The sequence below is a fragment of the Ambystoma mexicanum genome, chromosome 6q (assembly GCF_040938575.1).
Source record: "Ambystoma mexicanum isolate Mex_15411 chromosome 6q, UKY_AmexF1_1, whole genome shotgun sequence".
Taxonomy (NCBI): domain Eukaryota; kingdom Metazoa; phylum Chordata; class Amphibia; order Caudata; family Ambystomatidae; genus Ambystoma; species Ambystoma mexicanum.
This window is the reverse complement of record NC_090937.1, coordinates 1,340,824,922-1,340,844,462: the sequence shown is the minus strand read 5'-3', so window position 1 is coordinate 1,340,844,462 and position 19,541 is coordinate 1,340,824,922.

Below are 19,541 nucleotides of genomic sequence, written 5' to 3'. Positions count from 1 at the left end.
AAAGTGAAAAAAAAATACAATCCAACAGTGAACTATGTACATGGGAACAAGCCAGGGTCCATTATCCCAACAAAAGAAAGGAAACCTATCTAACTACACTAACTAATAAAATAAACTATATACAAAAATGTGGCCAATGTCCGAAAGGTCCAAAAAAAATCAAAACAGAAATGAAACCTAACACTACCTACATAACTATGTACAAGGGCAGCGGGCTAGTTTCACGGCTCACTTGTGGATGTCCCGGGCTAGGGCATCATCGAACTCCTCCTCAATGTCCCGGAGGCGGCCCTCCTCCATGGCCCCGAGGGTCCGCAGGGCTGTCGACGTCTCCACCTCCAAACCCCTGCGGATTGCCTCGAGGCACTCGGCCCGCCTCAGGGCCCTCCGCATGGAGTTCTCCGGCCTGACCATTGAGAGTCGTGCCTCTTCCACCCGCTGCCGCTCCGCATCTATGGCGTGGCCCAACCGCTGCCACACGGAAGACACTCTCTGTCCTGGGTCCTCCTGCCCTCCGGCCGATGCCTGCCCCTCCGATGTTGAAGGCCCCGAGCCTTCATGGCTCCCACCACGTTGCTGCTGCTGCTGTGCCTCTGCCCGTCTACTGCCTGCTGCTGCCTGCACATCCTCCGCTGGCTGGGGTGCAGTCGTAGATGTGGCCACCCCTGCTGGACGTCCGACTCCCGACTGTGGCAGGGATGCCTCCTCCACCAGCCTGGCCGCACCGTCAGAGGCAGCTCCACAGGGCACCCAGGTGACTGATGGGTGGGAAGATGGCACAGAGGACGACTGCCGCGTAGGGGGTCCAGTTGAGGAGGGGGTCGTAGCAAGCCCCATCAGATGGAGGAATCCGGCCTGGGTGACCTGTCCCAGCAGGCTGACGTGGTCAACGAGCCATTCGAGATGACGTGCAGTATCTTCATGAAAAGACTGCAGGTCACCTCGCATGGCCCGTTGACGCAACGCCACACCAGCCAGGACAGGCTCAACCCGGACCTGGATAGCCACGTCTGCAGGCAGAGGAAGGCCAGTTGACGTGAGCTCATCCACTGCCTGAAAACGGGTCTGGACGTAGGCATCCCTGCTGGTGCAAGATGATGCAGGGACAGGATCAGGGACAGGATTGCACACAGGCACCTCTGCGGCGGCCTGTGCTGCCTCCTGTCCCTGGTCCTGCACTGCACCACTAGCACCAGTGGGATCCCCACCTCCAGACCCCATCTCTGGTGCTTGCACGGCCTCCTCCTCCACCAAACACCCCACCAACCTGGATGACTCCGTGCCATCTTCCCCTGTTGGGCCCTGTGGGGTCCCAGCTGCCCCTTCTGCTGCCGAGGAGTCCAACTCCAACCTCCGCCTCTTGGACCTCCCCCCGGCAGCTGCGGCCTGGGACGCGGCACCAGACTCCTCACTCCCCGACGAGATCACAACATGGGAGGGGAGCCGGGCCTTGCGTCTCCGACTGGCGGTGGGATCCCTGCCGCTGTGCTCCACAGCACCTTCTCCGCCCTCTTCATCAGTTGACGCTGCAGACAGGGAGAAACAAAACACAGGCATCAGGGCACTGTACAATGGACACATACACACATGACAGTTGTACATGAGTGGCATTGGCAAACCTCAGACATGTCATCACAATCCCCAACACACATGTCATTACAACTCGCACACATGAGCCATACCACAGTCATATCGCAACTGCCACCACCATCCATACACATACAACAGCATGAGCAGCCAAAGGTGAGCCAGACATCACATGCAACACAGGAAGGGCACCACACATGTACACACACCACCACACTTGCATGCATGTGTACACCTCTGCCAAGTGTCGCAGTGTTCAGACGGGCATCCATGTCACATCTGCCAATTAGGCTTCCACATACCGCTGTCACATGCATCCATGTTGCATCACTGTTGCACCCTTGTCAAATACACACACATGCACATGTACACAGTGCTGATACATGCAGCCAAAAACAACATACATGCGTGACATCACGGACATGTCTACTTCCATACACATTCATCCAAACATGTGTGCCCACACAACTGCATTTGGCATGCAAGCCTACACACACAAGCACCATCCATGTCTCACACATTCCAGCCCTCGCATGTGTCAGCCCCACGGCCCTGTACACCCCCACCCATACTTGACCCCATACAAACAGGTGTGCAACCTGCACACTACTGAACAATCACCACACGCACTGCTCACAATCAGGATGCATGTACACTCACTGCTCGACTCCAGACGGGTCTGCCTCTCAAGGACCTGGACGTCGAGCGCTGGGGATATGCGTTCCAGGACCCTCATCTGTTCTTCCGACAAGTGGCCCCGGCGCCCCTTGGCATCTGCTGCCTTCAAGAGGTGCCGGGCCTTGTTCAGGGTCCTGGACCTGAAGTCCTCCCAGCGCTTCTTGACATGTTGTAAGTCGCGGACTGCCACCCCCTCCGCGTTGATGGCAATCACGATGTCAGTCCAGATCCGAGTCCGTCCTTCCTTGTCGGCGCGGGAACTTCCGAAGAGGGCATCATACTGCCCCAGAACTTGCTCCACCAGGACACCAACTTCAGTGGCACTGAAGCTGGCGCCCCTCTGCCTCTCTGGCCGGGGGTTGTCAGTGGTCTCAGATGGTGTTTGCCCCGACATGACAACCCCAGAGGCAGGAGTGGGTGGGCAACTGGGTCCTGGGGCTGGGCTGTGGAGCGATGGAATCCCAGTCGGGAGTCTTCGGTTCCAGCAGGGGTGGTCACAGCAACAGCACCCCTGGCTGATGTGCAGGCAGCAAATGGCAGGGCACGTGGGCAGCAGGCAGTCAGGCAGCAGCAGATGGCAGGTGTTAGCATGCTTGGGGCTCTGGGGGGCAGTAGTTCGGCCTTCTGGGCAGGATCGTGGTCTTCCGTGTGCTTACGCGTGGCCAGCTTGATACGGAGTGATTTGGCACGTGAAAAATCTGCACGTCAGCGTGTAATTCGAGGAAAGGCCCTTAGCGCGTAAGCGCGTCTGCATGCATACGCATTTTCATTGGACAGAAGGCCGCTCAACGCAAGCACCCCTGTGACGTGACGCGTACAGACGTGCATGGGCATTTCAGCGCGCGTGAAAACCTGCACGTCCGCGTGTAAAACGAGGAAAGGGCCCATGCGCGTAAACGCGCGTGGAAAACTGCACGTCCGCGTGCAATACGAGGAAAGGCCCTTAGTGCGTATGCACGGCAGCACGCATATGCGATTTCATTGGACCAAAGGCCCTTAGCGCGTGAGCGCGTCTGTGACGTGATGCGCGCGGGTGTTTCCCTCATTGCACGTGATGACAGAACACACGTGGATTTCCACCAATCGCGTGTGAAAGTTCCCGGCACCCCGGAACACACGTACCCAGGCAAATCGCGTGTGAAACTTCCCGTGCACCCCGAAACACAGGTACCCAGGCCAATCGCGTGTACGCTCACTCCCCTCCGATCACACGCGATGACACTCGGACCTACAGTCTTACCACGTATCCGAATACGGGAATCCCGCGCACGGCAAAAGACGTGCACAGGCGTCAACGCGTCCGCACACACGAAGGCAGGCGGAGGCGTCCCCGCGCACAGCATAAAAGTGCGTGCAAACAACAAACGCGTATATACAGCCACGATGAATGCCCCATTTGTCGCTGCACTGATCGTGGGACACCGCAGGAGGAGGAGAATAGCCAGGGCACGCATTTTCGCACCACGGACAAGCCTTTTTGGGATGCCTGATGACCAGGTCTACGGCAGGTATAGGTTTCCACCCCATATCATCCTAGACCTGGTCAGGGAGTGGGAAGATGACCTCACATCCCCCTCCCTTTGCTCCCAAGCATTGAGCCCCTTGGAGAAGCTGCTCAATGTCCTGCATTTTTTGGCCACTGGGTCATTTCAGCGGACCACTGCCATATTGGGGGGGGTCTCACAGGCCACGCAGTCACGCTGCCTACACCAGGTACTGGAAATCATGACAGCGCGCCCCTCAGTCCGCAGGCACATATACATGCCCAGAACACCCGCAGAAAGGCAGGCCGTTGTCCTGTATTTTTTCAGGGTGGCACACTTCCCCAAAGTGCCTCGTGCCATAGATTGCACCCATGTGGCCCTACGTCCACCTAGGGCCATTGAGCACATCTACCGAAACCGCAAGCACTGGCATTCCATCAATGTACAGGTGGTATGTGATGCAAAGGGAATCATCACCTCTCTCTATGCAAACTACCCTGGCTCCACCCATGACAGTTTCATATACAGAATGTCTGCCCTGAGCCGGGCCCTGGAAGCTGGGCAGCATGGCGACACATGGCACCTAGGTCAGTACAAATGCCCTTGCACATGCATGCAAGTCACACACAGACAAATATCCAAACCCTAATAATCTCAACTATTATCACCTCCCCAGGAGACAGTGCCTACCCTCTGAGCAACCACATGATGACGCCAATCCGGAACCCCACCACACCACCCCAGGTAAGATACAACGCCGCTCATATTGCAACCAGGGGCATAGTGGAGCGCACATTCGGAGTGCTCAAGTCACGTTTCCGCTCCCTTGACCGCTCTGGTGGGCAACTACTCTATGCACCACCAGTAGTGTGCAGGATCATTGTGGCAGCATGTGTCCTGGACAATGTTGCAACACGGCAGGGCGTCCCGGTGGACATGGTGGTGCCCCCACATCCCCAACCACAGGCACAGGCGCTGCCCATGGGAGGGGACAGGGCACGTGGCGAGGAAGCCCGGACCCAGCTTGTGGCCACATTTTTCACCTAAACTCCCACCCCTGCGGAGTGCACACAGGCCTGGCACAAACCAGGTGACAATCGATGATGACAAAGAGACAGTCAACTGTCACAACCCTACCACCCTGAGATAGTTGCCATGGAAGTGCCACATCGTCTGCATCCCTAGCTACTTAAACACTAGCTATCATGTGTGACCAAAAGGTACACATATGACATATGACATGATATGGGCCATACACAAGTATTCCAAGGCGAAATGAGGCAGGGAGGGGGGAACAAGGGAACACAGAGAACGGTACTACTAGGCCAGGTGTCATTGAGATTGTGCAAGTGCAGGGGTAGGGGGAAGGGAAAAGTGCAAGGGGAAGGGTGTGGGGGAGTCCAGTACAGGGGAAGTACCCCAAAAAAATAATACATAGGTCGCCTGGTGGCAACTACAAAGGTAAGTGCAAACAAGTGCTGGGAAGGGAGGGCTGTAGGGATAGAGAGACAGTACTGCAGTGCAGGGGTTGCCAGGGAGGCAGTGCAAGTGGAGAGTGGCTGGGCCAGGGACCGAGGTCGGTGAGAGTGGCCCAGTTGCAGCTCCTGTGCAGTTCCAGTGAAGAATTCTGCAAGGGAGAGGCAGAGAGTAAGCAGAAGCAAAGATGAAGGTCTTGAGGTGCTTCCAGAACTGGAGATGGTTCCCCTCAAGTTCAAGTCAGGCCGGAAGTCTGTTCCAGGGGGAGGGCCCTGCTGCGGAGAGAAATCTACCCTCAGCTAGTTGCTCTGAGAAGCGGATGACACACCTGCAAAACAGGCCATGGCCATCACTGTCATGTCACTCAAACCCTCCCAAACATCAACATGACATGGCAAGCAATACCCATACACCAACGCAGTAACGATAAGGTACACATTGCCATGTCCTAAATGTACAGTGGCATCGGACACTGCTGCCTGACCCGGAATCAGATGAAATGACAGACCAACAAAATCTCCCACCCAAAATAAGTCATTTCCAAATGCATTACAACAGTCGTAGACGTAACATCACAATGAATGCCTGTCTACATGCACATTATGCTTTGCAAAATCAACACTGCAGCTCATGTGTGCAGTGTCCTACTCCTGCATCACACTGCTCAGCGCACAGCACAGTGAACAGTCATTGTGTGTGATGCACACCCTGAGCATCACATCTAAGTGACAGACCACATCAAACATCAAATTAGGCATGTATTGGATCCATAATCGGTCACAGAACATGTGCTGCCGGGACACAGTGGGCACCAGAAGGCAAACAGTGTACACGTGGATATGCAAGGGTGGGAGTACATGTAGTGCATCAGAGTGCAAGTGTGTGGTTCTGCAAGGACATGCACTCCACATATGCATGTGCACTCAAGTGACCATCAGTGTTCCCTACACATCACATGTGAACATCCACCATGTGTACACCCCAGCATGTCAAACCACAACTATCCCCTCGCACCTGAAAGGAAAACACAACACATGAACAGGCATTGATCAGCAGAACACAACATGTACATAGGATACCACCATTACCATGTCAGAGTTCCCATCACACTGCAGGCCAAGGCAACTATCAACAACAACCCCCTCCCTCCCTCACAAATGACCATGACCCACTGAACAACTGCACCTGGGTCATGGAGCCTCCAAACCTCAATTCCACCTGGCCACAGGATCACCTTTACCCTTTGTCACCATCTCCCACCTTGTGTGTAAAAAGATGCCTGAACCCTCAGAATCCACACTCATTTCCAAAATCACAAAATCCAAGGCATAAACACGAACCCGAACACCCTCCAGTAGATGACTTGACGTTTCAGTACCTCACAAAGGCCAAGTACTACCACAATTATGCAACAACCAAGGTAGCACAGCAAAACAATGTCACAACAGGATGTGAGACATGTGTGGTACATGACATAGGATGATGCACCATGAATGGATGTGTACTGTCACAGGTCCCCTGCACAGGCGCGGGAGTGTCACGAAACAACCACCCCACCATGTCCCGGGTGCCTGCAAGGTCAAACTCACACAGGCCCCTGAGACCCTGGTGGGGAATGAGGTTCAGGGATATGCAGTCGGGACAGGTGTTGACACACTGGATGACTGGAATGAGTGGCAGGAGAGGGGAGGAGGAATGACACATGAACCTAGGGAATGCACGAAAATGTACAACCTGCATGAACACATACACAATCCAAACAAACTTGGACATCATTGTCATGGCCTTCTGTAGTCCAGGCTCAGGAGTGGTACAAACCAACCACCCCCTCTAGGGTTTTGGCGCCTGCAAGTTCGGGGCTTACACAGGCATCCGCAACCCCAGTGGGGAAAGAGGGTCAGGGAACGTTGCTTGGATAGGCACGGGAAGCAGGTACACCGGGTAGAGGGTACAGGTTTCAAAATTGCATAGGATCACGGGTGATTAGGGAGAAATAACATACCAAATTGAACCACACATACATCCATGCATCAGTACACTCCCCAGCAAGCCTATGCAGAGCTGTTCGTAAGAAAAACAACGAGACACTTAGCTCTGGTTTTGAGTGCTGGCCTCCTGCCTGCGCACTCTCAGGTCCGGTTACAGGAGCACTGCAATGCTGCAAAGAGAGCCACAGTCAACAACCTGTACGTGCCAATTACACAAAAACACAACACCAAACATGCCCCATAGCAACAAACTACTCTCGAAACAGACAATCTGTGCTCGATGCTTCGCACCCATATATAACATCACCCCTGTGACAGGTCATACACAGTCAATGCAGTAAGTCAGCCGCTGGTGGGTGCATTGCAAATGGAACACCAATGTGTCACAATTCACACAACATGCAATGTTCCCTGGGTAAGCAGACAGACCCATGTAGCAAGCCATGACTACAGAGCAAGTTGCGTACCACCATGACCGAAACAAAGTTGGCAGTGCATTTATCATAAAGTACGTGGAAAAGACATGCACTGCACCTGAGTATGTCCCTTGCTGTATGTCCCTGTGAGCTGCCCCTTTCCATGTCTCGGAAGGCTACATGGTTGATACAAGTGCCTCAATGGACCTTGGTGTACCGGAGGGTATGTGCCACTGCCCCTGCATGTGTCCCAGACAACCCTACTATCAACAGCCATCAGTCCACAAACACATCTGAGCTGCATTGTGTGCTTCAACACCAATATTCGTCTAAGCTCACCCTCAGTGCTGTGACTAAGCCTGCATGTGCAACTCGCCTGGTGCAAGCTTTGCTGTGTCGTGGCCCCCCTGTGATGCTCACCTTGCCTGGAGTTCCTTGGAACATGTCAGCAGTTCTAGGATGTGGGTCTGCAATCACTGTGCCTCTGCTTGTGCACACATGTGCATGTGGGCACCAACAAACGGGTCCAGAATTCCGTCGTCCAATGGGTCATGTCTGCTGGCAAAGGTGCTCTGGAGGCTCATCCCCCTGCAGAAAGGGCATGAAACACATGATTAATGCTTCAAAGTCATTTGTGTGTGTCTCATCAGGCATCTCATTACTTGACCATGTCAGAGAGTCACATCACGAATCACACCATCAGTCCGTCTTTCACCTCCAAAGTGTGGAACACTATCTACAGCATGAATTGCAACAAGCACGTGTACAGGAAAGATATGAAACATACTACACAATGCATAGCAATCAATGTCCACATTAATCATGACACACCCCATCTAGCAAAAGCTGAACAGTGGACAATGACACCTAAATCATCCCCACTAGGGGTGTCAACACAAGTCACACAGCACCAGACATGCCACAGATATGACAGTCCAAAGCCCTTGTGTAAAATTCTGTAACACCGAACCATCTTTGCGAGCCCCTGGATAAGGGAGGCAGGAGTGGCATATGTGAGTCAAGGACCCCAAGCAGCAAACACATACACAAGAATACCACGAAGGGCCTAGCTGGAACAGAGAGTGGATGCCTTCAAAAGCCACAAAGCACTGCACTGTCACATGAAAGCACAATAGACTAGCAATTTTAAACTAACTCAACTATTAACTAATTACACTAACTATGGAAAACCTACATTACCTATTTAAATTAACTATCAAACAGAAACTTAACTAACTAAACTAAAAGAAAAATCAAAAATGACCACATACGACCCGGGGGGGAGGGGAGGCACCCAGGAGGGGGGAGGTACAGGGTGCTGCTCAACATCCACATGCGATGATGCTGAGCCAAAAAAAAAATCCTCCATGGGCTCAACGCCTGCACAGCACGACCTATGTGGGAGATAGATGGTCGTCCGAGTCTTGCTCATCCTGGAAAGGAGGACGTGGCACAGTAGCCTGGCCACGCCTAGCCGCAGCTTGCCCCTCGTCGGCAGCAAGTCTGCCGGATGGGTGAGCCTGGTTCTGTGTGGCGATGTGACGTAGGTCTGCATGCAGAACCTCACGTGATACACGTCCTTCCTCTTGCAAGGTAGCACGTGTAACACAGAGTTCCTCCTGCAAGGCCTGGCTGGACAACCGCCGCACCTCCCGGCAAGCCTGTAGCTCAGCCGAGATGGTACGCTCAAGCTGTGCAAACCTCTCCTCTGCCTGCTGCCTCTGGGACATCATAAGGAGACCCAGAGTGGATCTGAGGGAAGCATACTCCTCCCTCAGGGCATCCATGTGCGCCTCTGCGTGAGCAGCAATTGCTTGACGCAGAGACGACATTTCAGCCTGGCGTGCCCTGTCTGAGGCCGCCATGCCCAGCCTGAGCGAGCGGGCCGTGGACCGTGCCGCCTGCTGCTGGAGAAGCACCTGCCTAGCAGGGGGGAACACAGATCGGGCCACACGCTCCATGCTCTCAGCGATGTTCTCCATTGCTGCCCCCTGCCGTTCAGAATTGGCAGTCATGTCTTGCTCCCACTCAGTATACAGCGGTTGCGCGCGGCGACCGCGTTAGCCGGCCTTGACCCCTGCGGGACCCAAGGACCGGGGGTCCTCGCTGTGTTGGCACCACCTGCGGCTGCACGACTACATGCCCCCGTCGACGTGATGTCCCAGGCACATCAGTGACTGGTGTGGAGGGTGACCCTGCGTCCCGATCCACCATGGGCGGAGGAACCAAGACTGTCTGATCCCTCAGTGCAGGTGTCGCAGACAGAGGAGTGTCCACATCAGAATCACTCACCCCTGACACATGGACTTGATTCTCATCCAACTCAACATGGATGTCAGAGTCGTCATCAAGGCTGGACTCATAGGCAGCCAGAGACAAGATGGACTGCAGCACTTGGGGGTTTTCGTGGCCTACCACCCCACGACCCCAACTATTGCCGGGTTGATGTGGTGTTACCAACCCTGTGTCTGGCATGACAACACCATCCTCCGCCTCCATTGCGTCATCACCTGAAAAATAGAGAGAAAAAGGTCAATACACATGTCAGAAGCACACGACACACACACACACCGACAGCAAAGGCATTCGGCAGACATGTGACACACAACATATGACCTGGCATGCATGCTGGGTCTACTTTGAATAGCTTCTGTGATCAGACCTGTTGAAAGGTGGCAGTTTCCATGGAAGTGGGTCTATGCAGTGCAGAAAATGTGTACGCCACTCACTACCTACATGTACAAGCACTACATGGTGTGTGCCAGGAAATGTGAAGGCAGTGCAATGTCAAATTCAGACATCACGTGCATTGTGCATTCAATGTGTACCATGTCTAGAAGCTAAGCACCCCTCCACCCCAGTACCAAAGCAGGGATGCCTAGCATGGTATCAAAAGGCTGACCACACACCTGTTTATTGACAGGCAGTGTTGACTGGCATCAACAGCTTAATGTGTTTCAAATTACAACACTGCAAATGATGCTGGGACAGTGGGCAGGACATATGATGAAAACTCCAGAGGCCGCTCACGTGTGAAGAAGACACAAGAGTTGGACAGAGTCATTGGCCATTGAACAGGCTGAGGCCTGTGAGCCACACAGATTGTCAGGGCCTAAACATGTGTGCAACGCAGGACTGAGCCACAGTTGACATGGGGAGGCCGATGAGATGGCAGGCAATGTATGTAAACAAGGACTCATATTACAGTGATCATCCAGTCAAGGACACATAGGGGCATGCGTGCAATGCACATGGAGCATGAATGGGCACTCATGTCCCTGCGGGACATCTGACCCATGCACAGTACAAGTGAGATACCCTGCATCGAGTACTAAGGCTGTACCACACGGCATATGTCTGGCAGTTTCTACGCTGGAAGTTAGCATCTACACAGGACACATGAACAAGAAACTACACATTGGCAAGATTGGAGCAGACCAGTGCAAAGATGGAACTGGAGTGCAGAGTGGCGGAGGAGGGGCAAAGGAGCATGCCCACATGGAGTCCCGCATGCAGGCAGAAGAGGCATGCATGACGGTAGCATTGCATTACTTACACATCAGAACCATGTACACGTCACATGTAGCAGCATTCATGCACAACACATCCCACAAGTGAAACACACACGTCCTCAACAAACACGCATCAATACTCACTGGACTGGGCATCAAAGTCCAGCATCTCTCCCACTCCTTCGACCAATTCAGGTGGTATGAACTCTGCAACGAGAGCCTCATGCGGAGTGAGTTCTTCCTCCTCTGGTACAGGCCCACCGCCAGTCACCAGAGTCAAGTTGTAATTTGAGGCACGCTTGGCCTTAGTGCTGCGCTTGATGTCATTCCAACGCTTTTTGCACTCCTGCGCCGTGCGCACCTCATGGCCGAATGAACTGACATGTTCCGCAACATGCTTCCAGTGGGTGTCACGTTGGGCAGCCGTAGTCTGACTATTGGCACCCACTAGCATATCACGGCTGTGGCCCCGCACGTAGTCCACGAGGAAGTCCAGTTCCTGCTTACAGAAAGGCTTCTTCCTCGACGTGCAGGAGGTCGTGGCTGTGTGTGGGGTCCCAGCCTGTGCTGCAGGTGCAACCTTCCTCCTCTTGGACTGTGGCGCAGACCCTGGCTGGCTAATGCCGCCCTGACCAGTATGGCCAGTGGGTTCGGTGGATTGAGCCAAGGGAGTGGCAGGTGGAGGGATGAACAAAGGCCTGACTTGTGTCAGTGGCAGCTGGGTGCCCACTAATGGACCCTGCGCAGCAACATAAGCTGTGGCAGGGTCATTGACCGCAACGGTCCTGGTTGGCAGACTCACAACCGGGGTGTTGTTGGGTGCATCTGCCCCTGCACTTGCCAACACCCGGCTGTTCGGGGCAGAAGATGACATGACTGCCCCAGGGACACGTGTCTTGGTCTGAGCAGCCCGGCCTGCCCCTATGGTTTCCCCCCTGGCCTGTTGGAGATCTACCAAGGGCTCTTCAAGTGCCAACGCAGCCAGCGCTGGCAGACCCTGAGCCTGGGTGGCGGTGTCCACAGCTGCACCTGCAGCTACCACTACCCTTGGGCCCGTGGCAGTCGATGGAACGGACTGCCGGGTCATATGGGTGCCAGTGCCAGATGCAGGAGCTGCATCCCCCGGAACCACAGGGGGTGGTGCCATGGCTGCACCGACACATGGCACAACATTGTGCTCAAGTGGCGCACCCCTGCCTCTTCCCCCTCTGTGGCTGCCCTGGACACCCTGGAGTCCCCCTACTCCCTGGTCACCACGGCCACGTCCCCGACCACGCCCGCCACGAGGAGTACGCCCAGCTGAGGCGCCCCTCACCTTTGGTGGCCTCCCAACCATGGCACAGATGTAGTAGTGCTGGCACAGATGGAGTGGTGCCAATGGGAGGTGTACACCACAATTGACCTGGGCAATTGGGGTGAAGGGGGTGGGAAGCAAGATGTTAACAGCCCCCCTGCACCTGCAAGGCTGTATGTGACCCCGGTGATGTGGTGACGGGTCACGCAATGCTCAGGCACCCCAAAACTGCAATAAAACCGTGCACGCAACCCTGCAGCCTATGTGCGTGGATTCAACCTCCCGCAGTACGCGGTGGCACCCAGTAACACGAATAACGCGTACGCGTGGGACACGCAGGCTACTATGACATCGAAAATGGGTGCGATACACAGGGGCACCCGCAGTGGGAAAAAGAGCGTGTGCGACACACCGTCTGACTAGCGCGATGCAGAAAAACACACGTAGCCAATACCCCCGCCAAAAGAAGAGATACGTACTTGATAGCTGTGAAGTTGTGATGGCGCGCGAAACAACAGGAAGCAGCAACACACGGCGGTCTCCACGAAAGGCACGTACAGCGAACTGCTGGGCCCGCTCACCTTTAACCCGTGCTGAGGGAAACGCATGCACGCGTCACGTCACTTACGCACATGGGCCCTTCCCTCGTATTACACGCGGACGTGCAGTTTTTCACGCGCGCTTACGCGCATGGGCCCTTTCCTCGTATTGCACGCGGACGTGCAGTTTTCCACACGCGCTTACGCGCATGGGCCCTTTCCTCGTATTACACACGGACGTGCAGTTTTTCATGCGCGCTGAAATGCCCATGCACGTCTGTACGCGTCACGTCACTGGGGCGCTTGCGCTTGAGGGGCCTTCTGTCCAATGAAAATGCGTATGCGTGCAGACGCGCTTACGCGCTAAGGGCCTTTCCTCGAATTACACGCTGACGTGCAGATTTTTCACGTGCCAAATCACTCCGTATCAAGCTGGCCACGCGTAAGCACACGGCAGACCCCGCTCCTGCCCAGAAGGCCGAACTACTGCCCCCCAGAGCCTTGAGCACGCTCCCACCTGCCATCTGTTGCTGCCTGACTGCCTGCTGCCCACGTGCCCTGCCATTTGCTGCCTGCACATCAGCCAGGGGTGCTGTTGCTGTGACCACCCCTGCTGGAACCGAAGACTCCCGAATGGGATTCCATCGCTCCACAGCCCAGCCCCAGGACCCAGTTGCCCACCCACTCCTGCCTCTGGGGTTGTCATGTTGGGGCAAACACCATCTGAGACCACTGACAACCCCCGGCCAGAGAGGCAGAGGGGCACCAGCTTCAGTGCCACCGAAGTTGGTGTCCTGGTGGAGCAAGTCCTGGGGCAGTATGATGCCCTCTTCGGAAGTTCCCGCGCCGACAAGGAAGGACGGACTCGGATCTGGACTGACATCGTGACTGCCATCAACGCGGAGGGGGTGGCAGTCCGCGACTTACAACATGTCAAGAAGCGCTGGGAGGACTTCAGGTCCAGGACCCTGAACAAGGCCCGGCACCTCTTGAAGGATGCGGATGCCAAGGGGCGCCGGGGACACTTGTCGGAAGAACAGATGAGAGTCCTGGAACGCATATCCCCAGCGCTCCATGTCCAGGTCCTTGAGAGGCAGACCCGTCTGGAGTCGAGCGGTGAGTGTACATGCATCCTGATTGTGAGCAGTGCGTGTGGTGATTGTTCAGTAGTGAGCAGGTTGCACATCTGTTTGTATGGGGTCAAGTATGGGTGGGGGTGTACAGAGCCGTGGGGCTGACACATGCGAGGGCTGGAATGTGTGAGACATGGATGGTGCTTGTGTGTGTAGGCTTGCATGCCAAATGCAGTTGTGTGGGCACACATGTTTGGATGAATGTGTATGGAAGTAGACATGTTCGTGATGTCACGCATGTATGTTGTTTTTGGCTGCATGTATCAGCACTGTGTACATGTGCATGTGTGTGTATTTGACAAGGGTGCAACAGTGATGCAACATGGATGCATGTGACAGCGGTATGTGGAAGCCTGATTGGCAGATGTGACATGGATGCCCGTCTGAACACTGCGACACTTGGCAGAGGTGTACACATGCATGCAAGTGTGGTGGTGTGTGTACATGTGTGGTGCACTTCCTGTGATGTCTGGCTCACCTTTGGCTGCTCATGCTGTTGTATGTGTATGGATGGTGGTGGCAATTGCGATATGCCTGTGGTATGGCTCATGTGTGCGAGTTGTAATGACATGTGTGTTGGGGATTGTGATGACATGTCTGAGGTTTGCCAATGCCACTCATGTACAACTGTCATGTGTGTATGTGTCCATTGTACAGTGCCCTGATGCCTGTGTTTTGTTTCTCCCTGTCTGCAGCGTCAACTGATGAAGAGGGCGGAGAAGGTGCTGTGGAGCACAGCGGCGGGGATCCCACCCCCAGCTGGAGACGCAAGGCCCGGCTCCCCTCCCATGTTGTGATCTCGTCAGGGAGTGAGGAGTCCGGTGCCGCGTCCCAGGCCGCAGCTGCCGGGGGGAGGTCCAAGAGGTGGAGGTTGGAGTTGGACTCCTCGGCAGCAGAAGGGGCAGCTGGGAACCCACAGGGCCCAACAGGGGAAGATGGTACGGAGTCATCCAGGTTGGTGGGGGTTTGGTGGAGGAGGAGGCCGTGCAAGCACCAGAGACGGGGTCTGGAGGTGGGGATCCCACTGGTGCTAGTGGTGCAGTTCAGGACAAGGGACAGGAGGCAGCACAGGCCGCCGCGGAGGTGCCTGTGTGCAATCCTGTCCCTGATCCTGTCCCTGCATCATCTTGCACCAGCAGGGATGCCTACGTCCAGACCCGTTTTCAGGCAGGGTATGAGCTCACGTCAACTGGCCTTCCTCTGCCTGCGGACGTGGCTATCCAGGTCCGGGTTGAGCCTGTCCTGAGCAGCCCGGCCTGCCCCTATGGTTTCCCCCCTGGCCTGTTGGAGATCTACCAAGGGCTCTTCAAGTGCCAACGCAGCCTGCGCTGGCAGACCCTGAGCCTGGGTGGCGGTGTCCACAGCTGCACCTGCAGCTACCACTACCCGGTGATGTGGTGACGGGTCACGCAATGCTCAGGCACCCCAAAACTGCAATAAAACCGTGCACGCAACCCTGCAGCCTATGTGCGTGGATTCAACCTCCCGCAGTACGCGGTGGCACCCAGTAACACGAATAACGCGTACGCGTGGGACACGCAGGCTACTATGACATCGAAAATGGGTGCGATACACAGGGGCACCCGCAGTGGGAAAAAGAGCGTGTGCGACACACCGTCTGACTAGCGCGATGCAGAAAAACACACGTAGCCAATACCCCCGCCAAAAGAAGAGATACGTCCTTGATAGCTGTGAAGTTGTGATGGCGCGCGAAACAACAGGAAGCAGCAACACACGGCGGTCTCCACGAAAGGCACGTACAGCGAACTGCTGGGCCCGCTCACCTTTAACCCGTGCTGAGGGAAACGCACGCACGCGTCACGTCACTTACGCACATGGGCCCTTCCCTCGTATTACACGCGGACGTGCAGTTTTACACGCGCGCTTACGCGCATGGGCCCTTTCCTCGTACTGCACGCGGACGTGCAGTTTTCCACACGCGCTTACGCGCATGGGCCCTTTCCTCGTATTACACACGGACGTGCAGTTTTTCACGCGCGCTGAAATGCCCATGCGCGTCTGTACGCGTCACGTCACTGGGGCGCTTGCGCTTGAGGGGCCTTCTGTCCAATGAAAATGCGTATGCGTGCAGACGCGCTTACGCGCTAAGGGCCTTTCCTCGAATTACACGCTGACGTGCAGATTTTTCACGTGCCAAATCACTCCGTATCAAGCTGGCCACGCGTAAGCACACGGCAGACCCCGCTCCTGCCCAGAAGGCCGAACTACTGCCCCCCAGAGCCCTGAGCACGCTCCCACCTGCCATCTGTTGCTGCCTGACTGCCTGCTGCCCACGTGCCCTGCCATTTGCTGCCTGCACATCAGCCAGGGGTGCTGTTGCTGTGACCACCCCTGCTGGAACCGAAGACTCCCGACTGGGATTCCATCGCTCCACAGCCCAGCCCCAGGACCCAGTTGCCCACCCACTCCTGCCTCTGGGGTTGTCATGTTGGGGCAAACACCATCTGAGACCACTGACAACCCCCGGCCAGAGAGGCAGAGGGGCACCAGCTTCAGTGCCACCGAAGTTGGTGTCCTGGTGGAGCAAGTCCTGGGGCAGTATGATGCCCTCTTCGGAAGTTCCCGCGCCGACAAGGAAGGACGGACTCGGATCTGGACTGACATCGTGACTGCCATCAACGCGGAGGGGGTGGCAGTCCGCGACTTACAACATGTCAAGAAGCGCTGGGAGGACTTCAGGTCCAGGACCCTGAACAAGGCCCGGCACCTCTTGAAGGCAGCGGATGCCAAGGGGCGCCGGGGCCACTTGTCGGAAGAACAGATGAGGGTCCTGGAACGCATATCCCCAGCGCTCCATGTCCAGGTCCTTGAGAGGCAGACCCGTCTGGAGTCGAGCGGTGAGTGTACATGCATCCTGATTGTGAGCAGTGCGTGTGGTGATTGTTCAGTAGTGAGCAGGTTGCACATCTGTTTGTATGGGGTCAAGTATGGGTGGGGGTGTACAGGGCCGTGGGGCTGACACATGCGAGGGCTGGAATGTGTGAGACATGGATGGTGCTTGTGTGTGTAGGCTTGCATGCCAAATGCAGTTGTGTGGGCACACATGTTTGGATGAATGTGTATGGAAGTAGACATGTTCGTGATGTCACGCATGTATGTTGTTTTTGGCTGCATGTATCAGCACTGTGTACATGTGCATGTGTGTGTATTTGACAAGGGTGCAACAGTGATGCAACATGGATGCATGTGACAGCGGTATGTGGAAGCCTGATTGGCAGATGTGACATGGATGCCCGTCTGAACACTGCGACACTTGGCAGAGGTGTACACATGCATGCAAGTGTGGTGGTGTGTGTACATGTGTGGTGCACTTCCTGTGATGTCTGGCTCACCTTTGGCTGCTCATGCTGTTGTATGTGTATGGATGGTGGTGGCAATTGCGATATGCCTGTAGTATGGCTCATGTGTGCGAGTTGTAATGACATGTGTGTTGGGGATTGTGATGACATGTCTGAGGTTTGCCAATGCCACTCATGTACAACTGTCATGTGTGTATGTGTCCATTGTACAGTGCCCTGATGCCTGTGTTTTGTTTCTCCCTGTCTGCAGCGTCAACTGATGAAGAGGGCGGAGAAGGTGCTGTGGAGCACAGCGGCGGGGATCCCACCCCCAGCTGGAGACGCAAGGCCCGGCTCCCCTCCCATGTTGTGATCTCGTCGGGGAGTGAGGAGTCCGGTGCCGCGTCCCAGGCCGCAGCTGCCGGGGGGAGGTCCAAGAGGTGGAGGTTGGAGTTGGACTCCTCGGCAGCAGAAGGGGCAGCTGGGAACCCACAGGGCCCAACAGGGGAAGATGGTACGGAGTCATCCAGGTTGGTGGGGGGTTTGGTGGAGGAGGAGGCCGTGCAAGCACCAGAGACGGGGTCTGGAGGTGGGGATCCCACTGGTGCTAGTGGTGCAGTTCAGGACAAGGGACAGGAGGCAGCACAGGCCGCCGCGGAGGTGCCTGTGTGCAATCCTGTCCCTGATCCTGTCCCTGCATCATCTTGCACCAGCAGGGATGCCTACGTCCAGACCCGTTTTCAGGCAGGAGATGAGCTCACGTTAACTGGCCTTCCTCTGCCTGCGGACGTGGCTATCCAGGTCCGGGTTGAGCCTGTCCTGGCTGGTGTGGAATTGCGTCAACGGGCCATGCAAGGTGACCTGCAGTCTTTTCATGAAGAGACTGCACGTCATCTCGAATGGCTCGTTGACCACGTCAGCCTGCTGGGACAGGTCACCCAGGCCGGATTCCTGCGTCTGATGGGCCTTGCTACGACCCCCTCCTCAACTGGACCCCCTACACGCCAGTCGTCCTCTGTGCCATCTTCCCACCCATCAGTCACCTGGGTGCCCTGTGGAGCTGCCTCTGACGGTGCGGCCAGGCTGGTGGAGGAGGCATCCCTGCCACAGTCGGGAGTCGGACCTCCAGCAGGGGTGGCCACATCTACGACTGCACCCCAGCCAGCGGAGGATGTGCAGGCAGCAGGAGGCAGTGCACAGGCAGAGGCACAGCAGCAGCAGCAACGTGGTGGGAGCCATCAAGGCTCGGGGCCTTCAACATCAGAGGGGCAGGCATCGGCCGGAGGGCAGGAGGACCCAGGACAGAGAGTGTCTTCCATGTGGCAGCGGTTGGGCCACGCCATAGATGCGGAGCGGCAGCGGGCGGAAGAGGCACGGCTCACAATGGTCAGGGCGGAGAACTCCATGCGGAGGGCCCTGAGGCGGCCCGAGTGCCTCGAGGCAATCCGCAGGGGTTTGGAGGTGGAGACGTCGACGGCCCTGCGGACCCTCAGGGCCATGGAGGAGGACCGCCTCCGGGACATTGAGGAGGAGTTCGATGATGCCCTGGCCCGGGACATTGACAAGTGAGCTGTGAAACTAGCCCGCTGCCCTTGTACATAGTTATGTAGGTAGTGTTAGGTTTCATTTTTGTTTTGATTTTATTTGGACCTTTCGGACATTGGCCAGATTTTTGTATATAGTTTATTTTATTAGTTAGTGTAGTTAGATAGGTTTCCTTTCTTTTTTTTTTTTTATTTGATTTAATTGTATAGAACAATTTTTACAAAGTTGAAGAGATATAAAAAAAGAAAAGAGAAATCTCCACGTTAACTGTTCCAGATTCCCCACAGTCATTCTTTGTCCTGAGCCCCAAACATCTCACCCAGGAGGCTCCGTCAGATCAATTCTTTTTCGGTTCGAGTTCAGATTCAGAATCATGGTCAGATTCGGCTTCCCCCCAGGAGAAGATGAGATGGGGACGCCCAGCTGGCGATCCAGCCCACTCTTAACTGCCATCAGGTAAGCAGTTTTATCTCTCGGAAGAAGCCCACCACCGCAATCACCCAAGTAGTCTTTTCCCCACTTAGAAGCCGACACCACCATTCCTCTTCATCATAGATATATAGATTTTTAAACAAGTGTCCCAGATGTCT